Genomic DNA, 13,405 nt, shown 5'->3' with positions numbered 1-13,405 from the left:
TAGTATTTGATACATTGTCAAAGACAAAAGAATATTAACTGTACTTAAAGAAGTGCAGGTCTCCTGAAAACTGTGCAAGGAAAACCTAATGTGAAAAAGTTCCATTGTGGACCAAGTGTAGGGATTCTACAGAATCCTCAGGTGAAGCTTTTCCTGTGCCCTCTTGTTAAATTGTGCCAGTTATATGACCTCAGTTCTTTAATATATTGATGGAGGATATGTAAAATAAAATGTGAGAGTGTGGTATTCCCAGATTCATGAAAAGCAAGTTCTGGAAATCATTAGGACATTTTAAATCTGTTTGATTTATTAACTAAAGAAAGGCAGTTTACAAATGTCAAATAGAATTGTTGGGGCTGGAGTGTATTAAGATTACAGCTGATTGAACTACATTAGGATTTGTTTTATGATACTGAACACGTTTCAGAATTTATATTGTAGCAAAGTATCCTGTTCTCAGATACTTGTCTGTGAGGTGTCTTTTGTAGTGAACAGTACGAGATTCATTGAACTCACGTGAATAAGTTTGTTTTCATCGAGCCAGATCATACTGTATATACTAACAAGTACTACTGGCAGTTTTTATAGCTCAAATGTCAGATTCCGGCAACCTGTGTAAGAAAAGAGTTTTCAGAAGCAAAACCTGGGCATGTAATTACACTACAGGGCTTTATGCAGAGAAACTGAACTATCAAAAATGAGTGATTTTGTTCAGTAGTGCCCTATGAGGTGTGACTATGCACAAAACCACGAAAGCATTAATTTGTGTGGTGTGTTCAATTTTACAGAAAAATGTTATCTTGACCGAGCATAGAATATCTAAATGTAACAAAACATTTATATGCCTTTGAATACAGTTTTGGGGTATATTGTTTTACTCACTTGTCCTTTTGTCTTTTATAGAGACTAGCAGCGGGCACCATAGAGTTACAGTATTTGGTGGATTTAATTCCTTTACAAAATGCAGTCAGTCGTCTCTTAATAGCTGTTGAGACTGAAAGGGATATTGTTTATAACACTGGTTTCAGAGATCGTTTTTTTGTCTCACTTCAAAAGGTCAGCATTTATAGAATAAACATACCATATTTAATATTAGAACATTTTGTAAGGCAGTTGTGCCATAAATAATGCTGGGGTGACATTTGCAACATTCAGTTATCAAAGCCTCTATCAAAAAAGAAATAAGAGTGAAGCGGTTGATAAATAAGCTTGGCTTTGTTGCTTACTTGGTTTTTAGAATCATTAAATCTAGAAATATCAGAGAAAAGAGTCATAGTCAGTAGTTCTGAAACACTATAGTGAACATTCATTTACTTAATTTACAGTGTAGAAAGAAGTGAATATTTATTTAATTTCAGTTCCTAGCTATAAGATTCCCTCATAGTGATCTCAAATGTCTGGATTCCTTCTTTTTTCGGGGGGGAGCCCAATCTTATTTTGTATTGATTTGCACTGAAGAAGGATTGTGAAATGGCAACCTGTCTCGTGACTTTTCTCTCTTTCGATTAAGCCCTTGCTGTTTGTCACACCTTTAGACCATGTGGTTACTCTGGCTCTGTAAATCATTCCGTTTGTTAAAAAAAACTATTTGAATTTACAGTATATTTGAAAAATTGACATTTATTTTGCTAGAAAGAAGTTTTGCTTTAGCCCTCCAGTTTGAAAGAGATTAGTTTTGTGTGTTTTATGTCTTGGCTTATCAAGACTTGTTACAAACCCCGCAACCGCACACAGGGGAGAATGAAGGGTGGGCAGACTCCTCCCACCTGCCCATCTTTGGGCCATTCTAATTGAATATGTCGGCATCCACACCTGCCTGCAGTTGTCCAGAAGGCCACAAGGGGGCACTGTATCACTGAATGATTAGAAAGCCCTGGGTGACTTGTCCCAGACCACCCTGAGCAGCAGACACTTGTACATTGTCACTAGGGATTTGAGACATAGTCGGATAGTGAAAGGACATAGGTTCGAAGCTGGGAGTTCAGCCTGAGCTTGGGCGAGTACCTTGGGCAGGTGAGCTGCACAGGAGCCTCCTAAATCGCTCTCATTTTAAAGCCTAATAGTTTAAGTTATAATGTAAGAAAGAATTTCACTCCTAATGATTCTAAAACTGCAGAAGACAGTGCAAACTGATATACTTTGTAAAGAAAGTCAGTGCTTGAATTTGAAGTTGAGGCCCCCAGTATGACTTTCTGGGACCAGTGCTGGTGATTTTGTATCATTTGCATTTGAATTGTGCAATTTCTTTCTGGTTCTGTGTGCCACTCTAAGGGGTGTGCTTTTTTGTGTTGCGTTTCTGTTCAGTATTTCACCTTCACCTTTCACAATCTTCCAGGAAAAGTAACAGAATGGGACAAGGTGTTGTGCCCAAGTTTGTCTGTGTTGCAGTGTATTGCTTTATATTGTCAAATAATGTAATGTAATGTAAGAACATTAGAGAGGTCACTGATGACAGGAGGCCATTCAGCCTGTCTAGTAGTTAATTGATGACTCATCAGCCACATGGTTGGGGCACTGGGTCACTGGTTCCAGACTCCTGCAGCTGTCTAGGTAAAGACGTGTCTCCTGTTCTTGCGTTTAAATGCTACATTAAACAATCTAATTTGTGTTTCACTGCTCATTTTTAAGAAGTCCTCTGGATTGACCTTGTCAATGTTTTGGAGAACTTTAAATACTAGTATTAGGTCTCCTTGTAGACTCCTTTTCTTAAAACTAGAAAGGTTCGTTTTGTCCACCCCAGCCTGTCAGATTAAGATATTTCTTTAAGCCCAATAATGTATCTTCTGTGGGAATGAGCAGCAATATCTCTCATGTGCACCCATTATTCTAAATGACGCCTGTGTTTGTTTGAACTGCCACCTGAAAGCCATACAGTGCTGTGGCTATCTGCCATCCTTTAGGCCACCTCCATATGCACCTAGTTGTGTGTCCCGTTCTGAATGCTTTCTGGATCTGGAAAGGTCTCCACACTAAGGACATTCCACACTCTGCATTGAGTTGCGTCTGGTAGGGTGTGCTGTTCATGAAAATGAAATGCTTTACTTAGGATAGGAAGGGGAGTGGAGAAAACGCGCTACCTACAGTAGGGAATATGGAGCAGAGCTGGACTGAAGGGAGAGTCTCCATGAGAAAGGTGGTGTGCAGCATCACTTTTTGTCCAGATTGTGAACCAGCATGAGAGCAGGAGGGAGAATCCCACCAGCCATTGTAATGGGTTGTATAGCACTGAAGAGGAAAGGTGGAAGGATAGGAGCTGCTAGTTTCTTGTCAGTGACTGAGAGGAGCACATCGAGTGAATCAACAGTGAGGCACGGTGTGGAAAATGACACCAGTGGCATTTCTAATGATAATGGAGCAGCATTTTTCTTTTTTCTGCTCCAATACAGATGGCTTGTGAAATAAAGCAAAAACTATTTGTATTAAAATTATGCTTATTATGTATTATGCTTACCCCTACAAGCACAGTGTTTGTAATGACTTTGCTAGCAAAGACATTAAACTTGCAAGCTTTCAGTGTGCTGTATTGCAAACACATAATAATTTTAATATGTTTTTGATTGCTTTTTTGAAAATGAAAAACACTGCACTATCCATAGAGAAGAATTCATCAGTGTTTTGCATGTAATAACAGCTTTTCTTGTCCTATGGGATTGAAAAGATGTGTTTTCAAATATGACTGGAGAATCTTTGTGAGGAACAAGTTTTGTTTTTTAAGAACATAAGAAAGGTTAGGGCATAATAGTGGCTCAGTGGCTAGCCTTGCTGCCTTGCAGAGCTGTGGCCTTGGGTACAATTCCAGACCTGAAGTGCTGTCTGCGTGGAGTTTGTATGTTCTCCCTGTGTTCACATGTGTTAGTCCAGGTGCTCTGATTTCCTCTCACAGTCCAAAGATGTACTGGTATTTTAATTAACTTCTGGGAAAACTGGCCCCGGTGTGTGCTGTGTGTGTCTGTCTGCCATGAAGTGTGCTGTTGTCCAGTCCAGGGTATGCCGTGCCTTCGCTTATTGCTTGCTGGGATAGGCTTCAGCTCCCCTGCACCCCTTTAACTGGATGAAGAGATTAGAAAATGGATAAAGTTGCAAATGGTAGGGGGGCATTCGATATACTGTAAGGCTTATATGATGGTCAGTAGTTAATTGGTCCGAGAATCTCATACAGCAATTTCTTAGAGTCCAGGTTCTCAACTTTGACAATTTCCCTGGGTAGTTGTTTTCTAAACTTGCCCAATACTTTGAATAAAGAAGCACCAGCAGTTCCCATTTTTTAATGTACTGTACTTCCATGTAGTTTCCATTTTGTGTCTTGTGGCTCGCGTTTCAGTATTGATGCTGAAAACATCTCCTGGGTTGACTTTGTCAGTGCCTTGGAAGATTCTGGATACTTCAAAATCAGTTGACAGGTTCCCTTAAAGTTTAAGATGAAAAGGTTCAGTTGTTTTAGCCCATGCAAACATGTGTATGTTTGTTTAAATTCTGTCTGCAGAGTTACCACCTCGTAGCCTGATCGGATGAGATTTCACAAGCTAAGCGAGGCTTGCCCTGCTCAGAACTGGGATGCGGTAGAAGGCCTGTAACAGATACTAGGTTATTACTGAAAGTGGTGTGAGTGGTGGAACAGTAGGCCGCGCTCTTGCCTCTGGACCGAATCTTCCAAACCAATGCCATAGTGTGGTGACCAATTGACAAGACTGAGTAGACTTATCAAAGTGTACAAGAATTTAATAATGACACCAGTAAGTTTACATCTTGTTTATACTGTATATATATCTTTGGATTGAGGAGTACTGGCAAAAATGAAAGTCTGACTTATTTTTACATAGATTTCCCACGTCTGACAGTATTGACATTTAAGTAGCATTCTGACTTTCACAGGTTTATTTGCCAGTAAGTCAAAAGCCATTTGTTTTTTGAAAAGCTTTAGTATTACAGGGGAGAGCACTCTTCTACTCTCAGTGGTAATCCTAAATACAGAATAACCACCCCTTAATTTCCAGACAGAATTTATATTTCAAACTTTTAGTAAGCTACAAATTTGCAAACTGAAAATTACATTCCCATTACTTTACGTATAAAACTTGCCATTTCTTCCCCAGTGTCTAGAAAATCTCTGAATATTATTTACAGAGCTGTATCAGGGCCCTGAATCATCAAAGTGAGAACACTCTTGTTGGTGATAATTATCCAGTTTACCCAAGTACAGTAGTTCACACGATAAACAGGTAAGATAAATTAATTGAGTTAAAAGTCTAAGAACACAGACAAATATATAGAACCTCTGTTGTGGGAGGTTACGCTATGAGGATGGTTTTTTTTTCCATCCAGCTGGAAAGGATGTGCCCTAATTGAAATTGAAAAGAAATCTGAAAATGGAGTTTTGTTACAGTGAAAATTGGTGAAACTGTGTTCATCGAGGGATGGCCGATAAACTCTTGGCAGGTGCTTAATTTATTTAAGCACAGCAGACATTTGCACGTGCTACAGTTCAGAGAGCACTGTGGAGACTGGATTTCTCTTTTTAGTGATTTAGTCTTCATCTTTTGACACGGTTGTCTATATCTTAGGACTCCCCTCCACCAGTGAGAGAACTGCAGTTTGATTTTGTCTGCAGATGGTAGCTGTGAGTTCGCTAGCAGTAAATAGATAAATTTGATGTTTGCCAGGAATAGTGTCCAGTTTCATTCTTTTATTAGATATAGATATGTCTAGTTATGCATCTTTCTTTCCTGAGATGATCCAAAAACGTGACCCATGAGCACTTAAGCACAGAGTCCCGGGCCAATCAGTGCCTAGTTCTCAAAACAATAGCTTACTTCCAATTTCTCTGGACATTTCAGGTAGACTCATAATATTAAATTGTTGAATTCATTAACTAGAGCTTATCAGTGCATTGGCTCTAACAGAACCACAGAAATCTTCCTATTTTAGTTCTCTTATTCGAAACAAGGATTAACACTAATCTGTTTTGTTACTCTTACGGTCAGATACCTTATTGTTTAATAGAAAAGTTTACATGATCTGTACCAACTATTAAAAAATCGGTTCATCTTGTACTTCTTTACCTTTTCATTGTGTTTTACAGCCAATACCCATGAAGCATCCTATGTCTGACTATTGCTGTCAAAACATTAAATTTCTAAAGTAATTTTTAGATCCATCCATCTATCCCTTTTCTAACCGCTTCATCCAACAGTACCTGTACAGTACCTGTTCCTAAAGCAAGATAAGATCCATGCATGATCTCTCTTTCTTTGTGCATTTCCCTTCCCATACAGTTCTCTTGGCACTCTTCTGTCACACTAATTCAGTGTTGAGTGGGATATGACCTGCATATAGCAGTCTGCATCTGTTCCAGGTGTACTGTGCTCTGGTTCCGATTAAAGAACTTCGAAGAACTCTCTTTTCTCACTGCTTTAGCACTTCAGTGTTTCATGGGTAATATGTGTATTCCACAATAAAAATAATTGTATTTGAAGTATTAGGAGTGAGATGTTTAAGTCAATACAGGATTCTGTGCTTTTACTTTTATTTAAAGAAGAAGGCTTTGGACCCATCTGAAGGGTGAAAAACGGGTCATGTGTACCTTACTGTTGTATAGTGCAGACCTTTCTCACAGGCACTGCAAAATCCTGTCCTGTTGATGGCATGCAAATTTCCTGTTCCTATTTCCTGGTGCATGATTTGAGGAGGGATAGGGTGCATTCCATTGTAGCTGGCAGCTGTTGTAAGCCTGTTGAGACATAGCCAAATAGAAAATCAAATACTATCCAAAAACCTCAGAGAGGGAGGATTTTGTCATTTTAAATCCAGCCACTTTGCCAGTTTCTAGTAAGGAGCTCAGCATTATTCCTCTATCAGAAAATGAATTGTCTGCACTGATGTGTCAGTTTAACAGCTGGGCATGCTGAAATGCTGTCCAGACTTTGTGTAAAACAAAATGTCTTTCATATTTTGACTCCAGCGACAGTGCAAGCCGCCTAAGGTAGCAAAGGTGAGATAATTTGGGGTTTTGAAGTGACATTAAACATTGACTGTGTGCCTGTGAGTTATCTCTAAGCTTATTTTTAGACGATGGTCATATTTAAAGAAAACAGTGCTAGATAGGCTCTTTGGCTGTACTGTAGCTTCCATTGTGCCTCTGATTCTTCTCCATGTTTAGAAAAGGATCTTTAAAAATGCTGGAGTAATAAAACAAAACAGCATTTTATTTTTGGTGTGAGAGATTGATAAGGTTAAAAACAGGTTCAATTTTGCACTGGTAGAGGAATCATATATGGATCTTTTAACATTTTAGCAAAAGCCAGTGTTTTATAGAACATTTCTTTATGTACTGAGCATCTAAAGAAACTTAGCACTTATAACTGCAACACATTTCCATAGTTATCAGGAAAATGACTATCATTTCTATAACAGGTGTTCCAAGGCTTCATTGAACAGACAGCACAGGGGTAAATTCATTGTGGTCATTATCATTTGTCGCCAGCAGGGCTGAGTAACGGGGTCTGCTGTACTGTACTGTGTGAAGCAATACAGGCTGTAAATCCTGCTTTGCACTAGAAAGATACTGTCTTCTCTCATAGAGCTGCACTAGTCTCTGAATCCAAGATGCAACACGTCATCCCTGCTCATCCCATGACAGTTCAGTGGAGCTCAAGGCCAGCCACCCACAGCCTAACTGCCTCGTTTTCGTCTCCCAAGAAAGCTGAGAGTTTGTGTTGTGCTGTGGTAGAGTTGTCTTCTCAGGGTAAGCCCAAAGGGAGAGCAGCTCGTGAAGTCAGTGAAGCTCTATGAAGTCAGGTTTCCATCAGTCACCACAAGAGAAGTGCAGTAATGACACCCTGTGCCTGATCTGCTCTCTCACTAATGAAGTGATTTAATGCTTATGCTTCAGTCGCTTGAGTGTATCACCGACACTCCATGATTAATCCAAATTATGCCGGGATCCACATACCTTATTTACCATAAACATATTTGCAGAGAATGTTAAGTTTCCTATACACGTTAGTAAAAAACATATATATAAGAAGTATTTAGGTACATATATATGTAACAGAAGTTAACGTATTGTGTTTAAAGGCTTATATAGTATAAAGATCTTCCTATTACTGGTTTAGCTTGTGGAGAGCAATCAGTCCGATCGATGTCCATGACAGGCAAGAAGCTGGAGCTTCTCTTTATTCACTGTTATGGTACTTTAAGATATTGAAGACATTGCTGTGCTAGGAAAAAAAAAGTGGAATTAGATGTTGAAGTTGTGAACAAGTTACTTTCTGGTCCAAACAGTAATATAGAGATTATCTGACTTTTTCAGGTGATATTATTTAACAGTTTTTTTCCTCACTGAATCACCTTTCTTTTTAAATTAATTTATAAATGGGCTCCATTATGCGATTTAAATAACCCTCCTGATGAGGCAGAGCAATGCTAGTTGTCATGCTGACTAAGCTCTGAATTTCCAATAGTAATCGAGTTTCTTGTTTGTTTAACATTTTTCTTCAGCCAATCCTGAGTACAGCAAAAATACCTGACTTCATGGGTACTCAGCACACAATGTCTGCACACAGATCTTTACCCATCCTTTCCTCAAATTAATTGACGTGACTTCCAACTGAATAGCTCTTACTATTTGATCAATTGCTGATGGGGACAGGTGGGAGTGACTCTGTATCAGCTACACCCCCAATGGGAATGATTGCATCGTTATGCTCCCATTATGAACTTTCTCCTTCTGTAAAGATCAAGTTGTTTACATTACAGGCAGGATACCTAAATGTAGGCCTTTCTAAAATTCAGAAATGAGTATAGGGTTCACACCAATTCCAGATCCCATTGGACCTTTTAAGAGCTGAAAACATGTTTACAAATATGTCTCAAATAAAAAACAGAAAAATTAGCCTGTGATCAAGAACTGCAGTGCGCTGCAGCAATAGTGCGTGCGTGTTCTTCCAGGATCAAGGTTGGGAACCATTGCTCTAGATGCTAATAAAATAATAACAAGTACGATGTCTTGTGCATGTCTTTAATCAGGATGACTGTTAAATTGGACATGTTGCGAGTGATCTAACAGAAAAGCAATGTCCTTCAGTCAGGTTTCTATTAAAGTCCATATCATAGAGCATCAGGTGTTTGGGCACAATAGCAACTAATTTCTCCTTTTTTCGTGGTGAAAGAAAGCTATTGAAATAAACATGAAGTGAGCTGCTGAGTGTGACACTTGAACAAATTAGGTAATACGCAATAGATTTACTCTGTCTTTAATATAAGCAGCATGAAACGAATCCACAACTGCTCTACCAGCTTTTTAATGCTGAAAGTTGTTGAACAAAAAATGCATTTTTCAGTGCGAAAGGGCAGGGGGGTGTGATTTGGAGATGTTGTGCACACTCTGCTTCCTCATTCTGTTAGAGAGTGCAGTGCTTGTCTTCAGCGTTGCCAAAGAGTAGCCAGCCATTATCCAATCTGGGCCTAGAAAACTGATACCAAAAAATGCAGTATGAACTGGACTTGAAGCTCAAAAGGGAAAGGTTAATGTGTTAGTGATGCACTTTATAATTTCAGCCGGTGTTTTTTTTCTGAATGATGATGATAACCATAGTTCTACTCCTACTACTACACCTAGTTATTAAATAAAATAACATGACTATATCTAGCTGTTTCCATTTTTGTCTGTTGGTAGAGCATTTTTTTTTCCTGTGAGCAGTACAGTTAATTGGGTAATGTAATCTTATGTCTTAACCATCAAGAAAGTCAGGCATAGGGATGGCATCTGTAGATGTTTCAGCTTTTTAACTGCCATTGAGGGAGATGCTCTCAGGGGGGAAAAAAGGTCTGCCCAGGTTTTTATAGAGAGGGAGCTGTTCCCTTTTCTTTCAGTGCATAGCAACACATAGAACAGCAGCTCAAACAGCAAGAATTAATCTCTTACCAAGAAACAGGTGTATGAAATAAACCTACAACTGGACAGTACTTGTAGTATTGTGCACATTCGATTTGTTAACCCTTATAACTCTTGTATACTTATAACTTAGTAATTGAACTTAATAGAACTTACTTTAAAAGGCCGTTGGTCTCTTCAGTCATGGTAAATGGTCAGCTTCAGATAAATTGAAGGGGACGACTCTGGAGACATCATTAACCTTACAGAAAGGAAATAGATAATGCATCGACTGCTTTCATTCAGTAGTGTGAAGGAGTTTGAAAGGGCAATCAGAGATGAAAATTCCTCAGTGTCATGAGTAAAGCCTCTTGGCACACCAAAAAACTGCATTTTAAAGGGATGGTGAAAACCTCTTGCCATGCCATGCAACTGTTTCTGTAAGGTTCGTGGGCATTACTTCTGTTGGGATTGGATGGATGTAGAGCTCTTTGGGAAATCCATCACCTTTTTCTTCTTTTATCATGAGGGGGATCTTTTTATAAGACAGTGAAGGCACACTTTCTTAATTCTTTTAAATATTTCTGGTTACTTTTTACTTTGTAACCACTGAATTTAATATTACTGACTTGACTGAGGAAGTGTGAACAGGAGGCACTTCTTTACACAAAGGGTTGTGCGTATATGGAACAAGCTTCCCAGTCATGATGTTGAAGGTGATAGATACCTTTGTTTATTTCAAGAGCAGGATGAAATGCTTGGCTTCATTAGATACTGGAACCAAACAATCTTGATGGACCTCCTCTTGTTTGTAAACTTTATTTTCTTCTGTTTACGGTTTGGCTCATGGCATTACTCGCAAGAGGAGAAGAAGGAGAGGACAGTCTCCTTTGACCTGCCTACCCATCAGGCACTCCAAGCTCTGCAATGATGTATTGGGGGCTCAGTGACAAGTGGCAATGTTGCGCCCCATGCTGACATCACCACAAGCCTGCAGGGGTCACTGTTTCATTTATAGCCCTTGGCCAGCCAATCCTCGGCATGCTGCTGGTTGACTTGTTACCATAGTTACCATATTGCACCACCACCCAGCTCCTTACATGACCCAACCTGAAACTTGTGACATCTGGATTACAGACTTCAGCCACCCCAATATTAATTTACTGGGGGTTTATAAAGTATTTTTGAATATGTGTGGATGCTGCACCCTCTAAACAGTGAGGTATCTTCCTGTCAGCATGCAGCAGTACACAGTGTCAATGGGCAGTTTTGTTCAACAGGCCTGTTTGAAAAATTAATTTCAGTGACTGTCAAAGTTTCCTGAGTACATAAACACTTTGATCTGTATTCACTGTGGAAAATGACAGTTATTATGTAGTAAATTGAAATGTCGAGGGTTGAAAATAGGGATTTACATTTTTTTCTAGCTGGGCTAGAACTTCATGTGTATTAACGTATTTGATAAAAAACATTGAATATTTGTGGATCACAAAAAATGAAAAAAGTGTTTTTTTCTTGATGCTGTACATAAAGGCTAAGCCATAAAAATATAGAAATATATAATATATGGTAATTGCTCTGTAATGGTGGTTGAAGGTTTGACAGGATTTTATAATGCAAATTATTTATTTAAAGTAACTAGGAAATGGTTGGTATTTTTCAAGAACATACGTTTTCAAAAGAGCAACCTAATATACTTTCTCTGGCACGTTTGAGAAGCCTACCTGATTGCGTAGGGGATGACTGAATAAGTTGTATCAACTTGGGCCTGCTTTGTGAGGGCTCAAAAATAATTGTATTTGTAAACTAGTCACGTTGAAATAATGTTTGTGTTTGCGTACATTGCTTGCTTTTCTTGATTCAGAAAGAACATTGTGTGTCGGGGGTTACAATTTTAAAAAGTTGTTTAAGCAATTTAAAGGGCTTAAAGTTTTTAAACCTTTGTATTAAAAAAAGTTACCGTTTCTTGTCTGATGTTCAATAAAATTGTCTAGGTCAGCTTTGATTTTGTTTGTCTAATCACTGAATGTTTACTTTTAGTCCAAATCCTTTAAATGAATGCATGAGCACTACACTCATTTCAGTTAAATGAAAAAAATAATTGCTGCTTAGATGTGTTACTGTTCTTTCACTCTTTTTTTCTCTTATTTCTCTACATTTTTTAATTCTCTTTTTTTAATTGTTCTCTACTACAACCCCCAATGTACCAGCAGTGCAGAGAACTACAGTTAGGCACACATCCTCTGAAACACAAACAGTAATTATACAAAATACAGGAAACGCCAACATAAAGGGTCTTAATAGGGCTTTCAGCCATCACACGTGTGCCACTGGGTGGAGATCTGAAGATGGGACAGCCATGGCGTAAGGTTTACATCATTTTCATGCTCTTCAACCCATTCAGTGACCATTCATGTGGATGGGGGCATTGTCATTCTGGAAGATGCTACTCCCCTCAGGATAGAAATGCTTCACCAGAATGCTCTTTGTATTTATTGATATTTACCTTGCCCCCTAAGGGGTTCAGTGGACCTAAGCCATGCCAGGAAAACGCACCCCACACCATAACAGAGAAGCCAGCACCCTTCGCCGTGGGAAACAAGCACTTGAGCCTGTGGGCACGAGCAGGTGAGTGATCTGGAGACGCTAAGCTTGATCATGTCTTGGGGACCAGGGAGGAAGCTCCAGGGGGGTACAACCAAGACTAGCCAATGAGCCAATGCCTCTGAGGTGGTACAGTGAATAGAACAGAGGACCTGGAGGAAACCCACAAAAACCCTAGGGAAAACATGCAAACTACACATTGAAGGCTCCATAGCATCGGTTCAAAACTAATCCCCAACAGCAGTGATTCAACAATGCTAACTGCCACTGGGGCTGCAACACCATACTGGCAATCAAGCTATTTAACCATTGCAAAGCAAGAAGAGATCAGCTTCTACCACAACCCAGCAGCTATGTTTGTGCTTGTTTTTGAGGAATCTTTGTAACAGCTGGTAACATAGCATGGCTTTGAACCAGTAATCTCTGTTTAGGAAGGAGATACTGTGCTACTAACTTGTGCATGCTTCAAAGATTATGAAACGAGCAGATATTGCTCTACTTTGAATGTCCTGTTTTAGCTACTGTACAGACACATTGAGGAAACTGGTGCCAATCACATCTATGGGTACAATCTAATCTTGTGACTGTACAGTAAGAAGAGGGTAAAAGGTGATCCTAGGAAGTTTATATCTTCTTCAATTTATGAGCTTCATTTTTCCCCTTTTCAAAGACATATTATTGTTTTGGCCAGAAGAGGGCACTATTGACCTGTGTCTGATCCGCAGGATAAGAGTTTTTCATTGAAGCATCAGCTGCTTTTATATCCCTTCTGTTTAAACAGTCCCACTTGAAACTGTCACACACACTGAAAGGTTGGATAAGAGCCACTGATTCTTTAATTGCAATATGTTGCAGTAACAAAAATGTCAAGTGACCTGTATCATGCACCCCGAAAACCTGCATTTGTTTTTTTTTTAAACCTGCAAATAA

The sequence above is a fragment of the Lepisosteus oculatus genome, chromosome 8 (assembly GCF_040954835.1).
Source record: "Lepisosteus oculatus isolate fLepOcu1 chromosome 8, fLepOcu1.hap2, whole genome shotgun sequence".
NCBI lineage: Eukaryota > Metazoa > Chordata > Actinopteri > Semionotiformes > Lepisosteidae > Lepisosteus > Lepisosteus oculatus.
The sequence above is the reverse complement of the archived record's forward strand: the minus strand, read 5'-3'. Positions refer to the sequence as shown.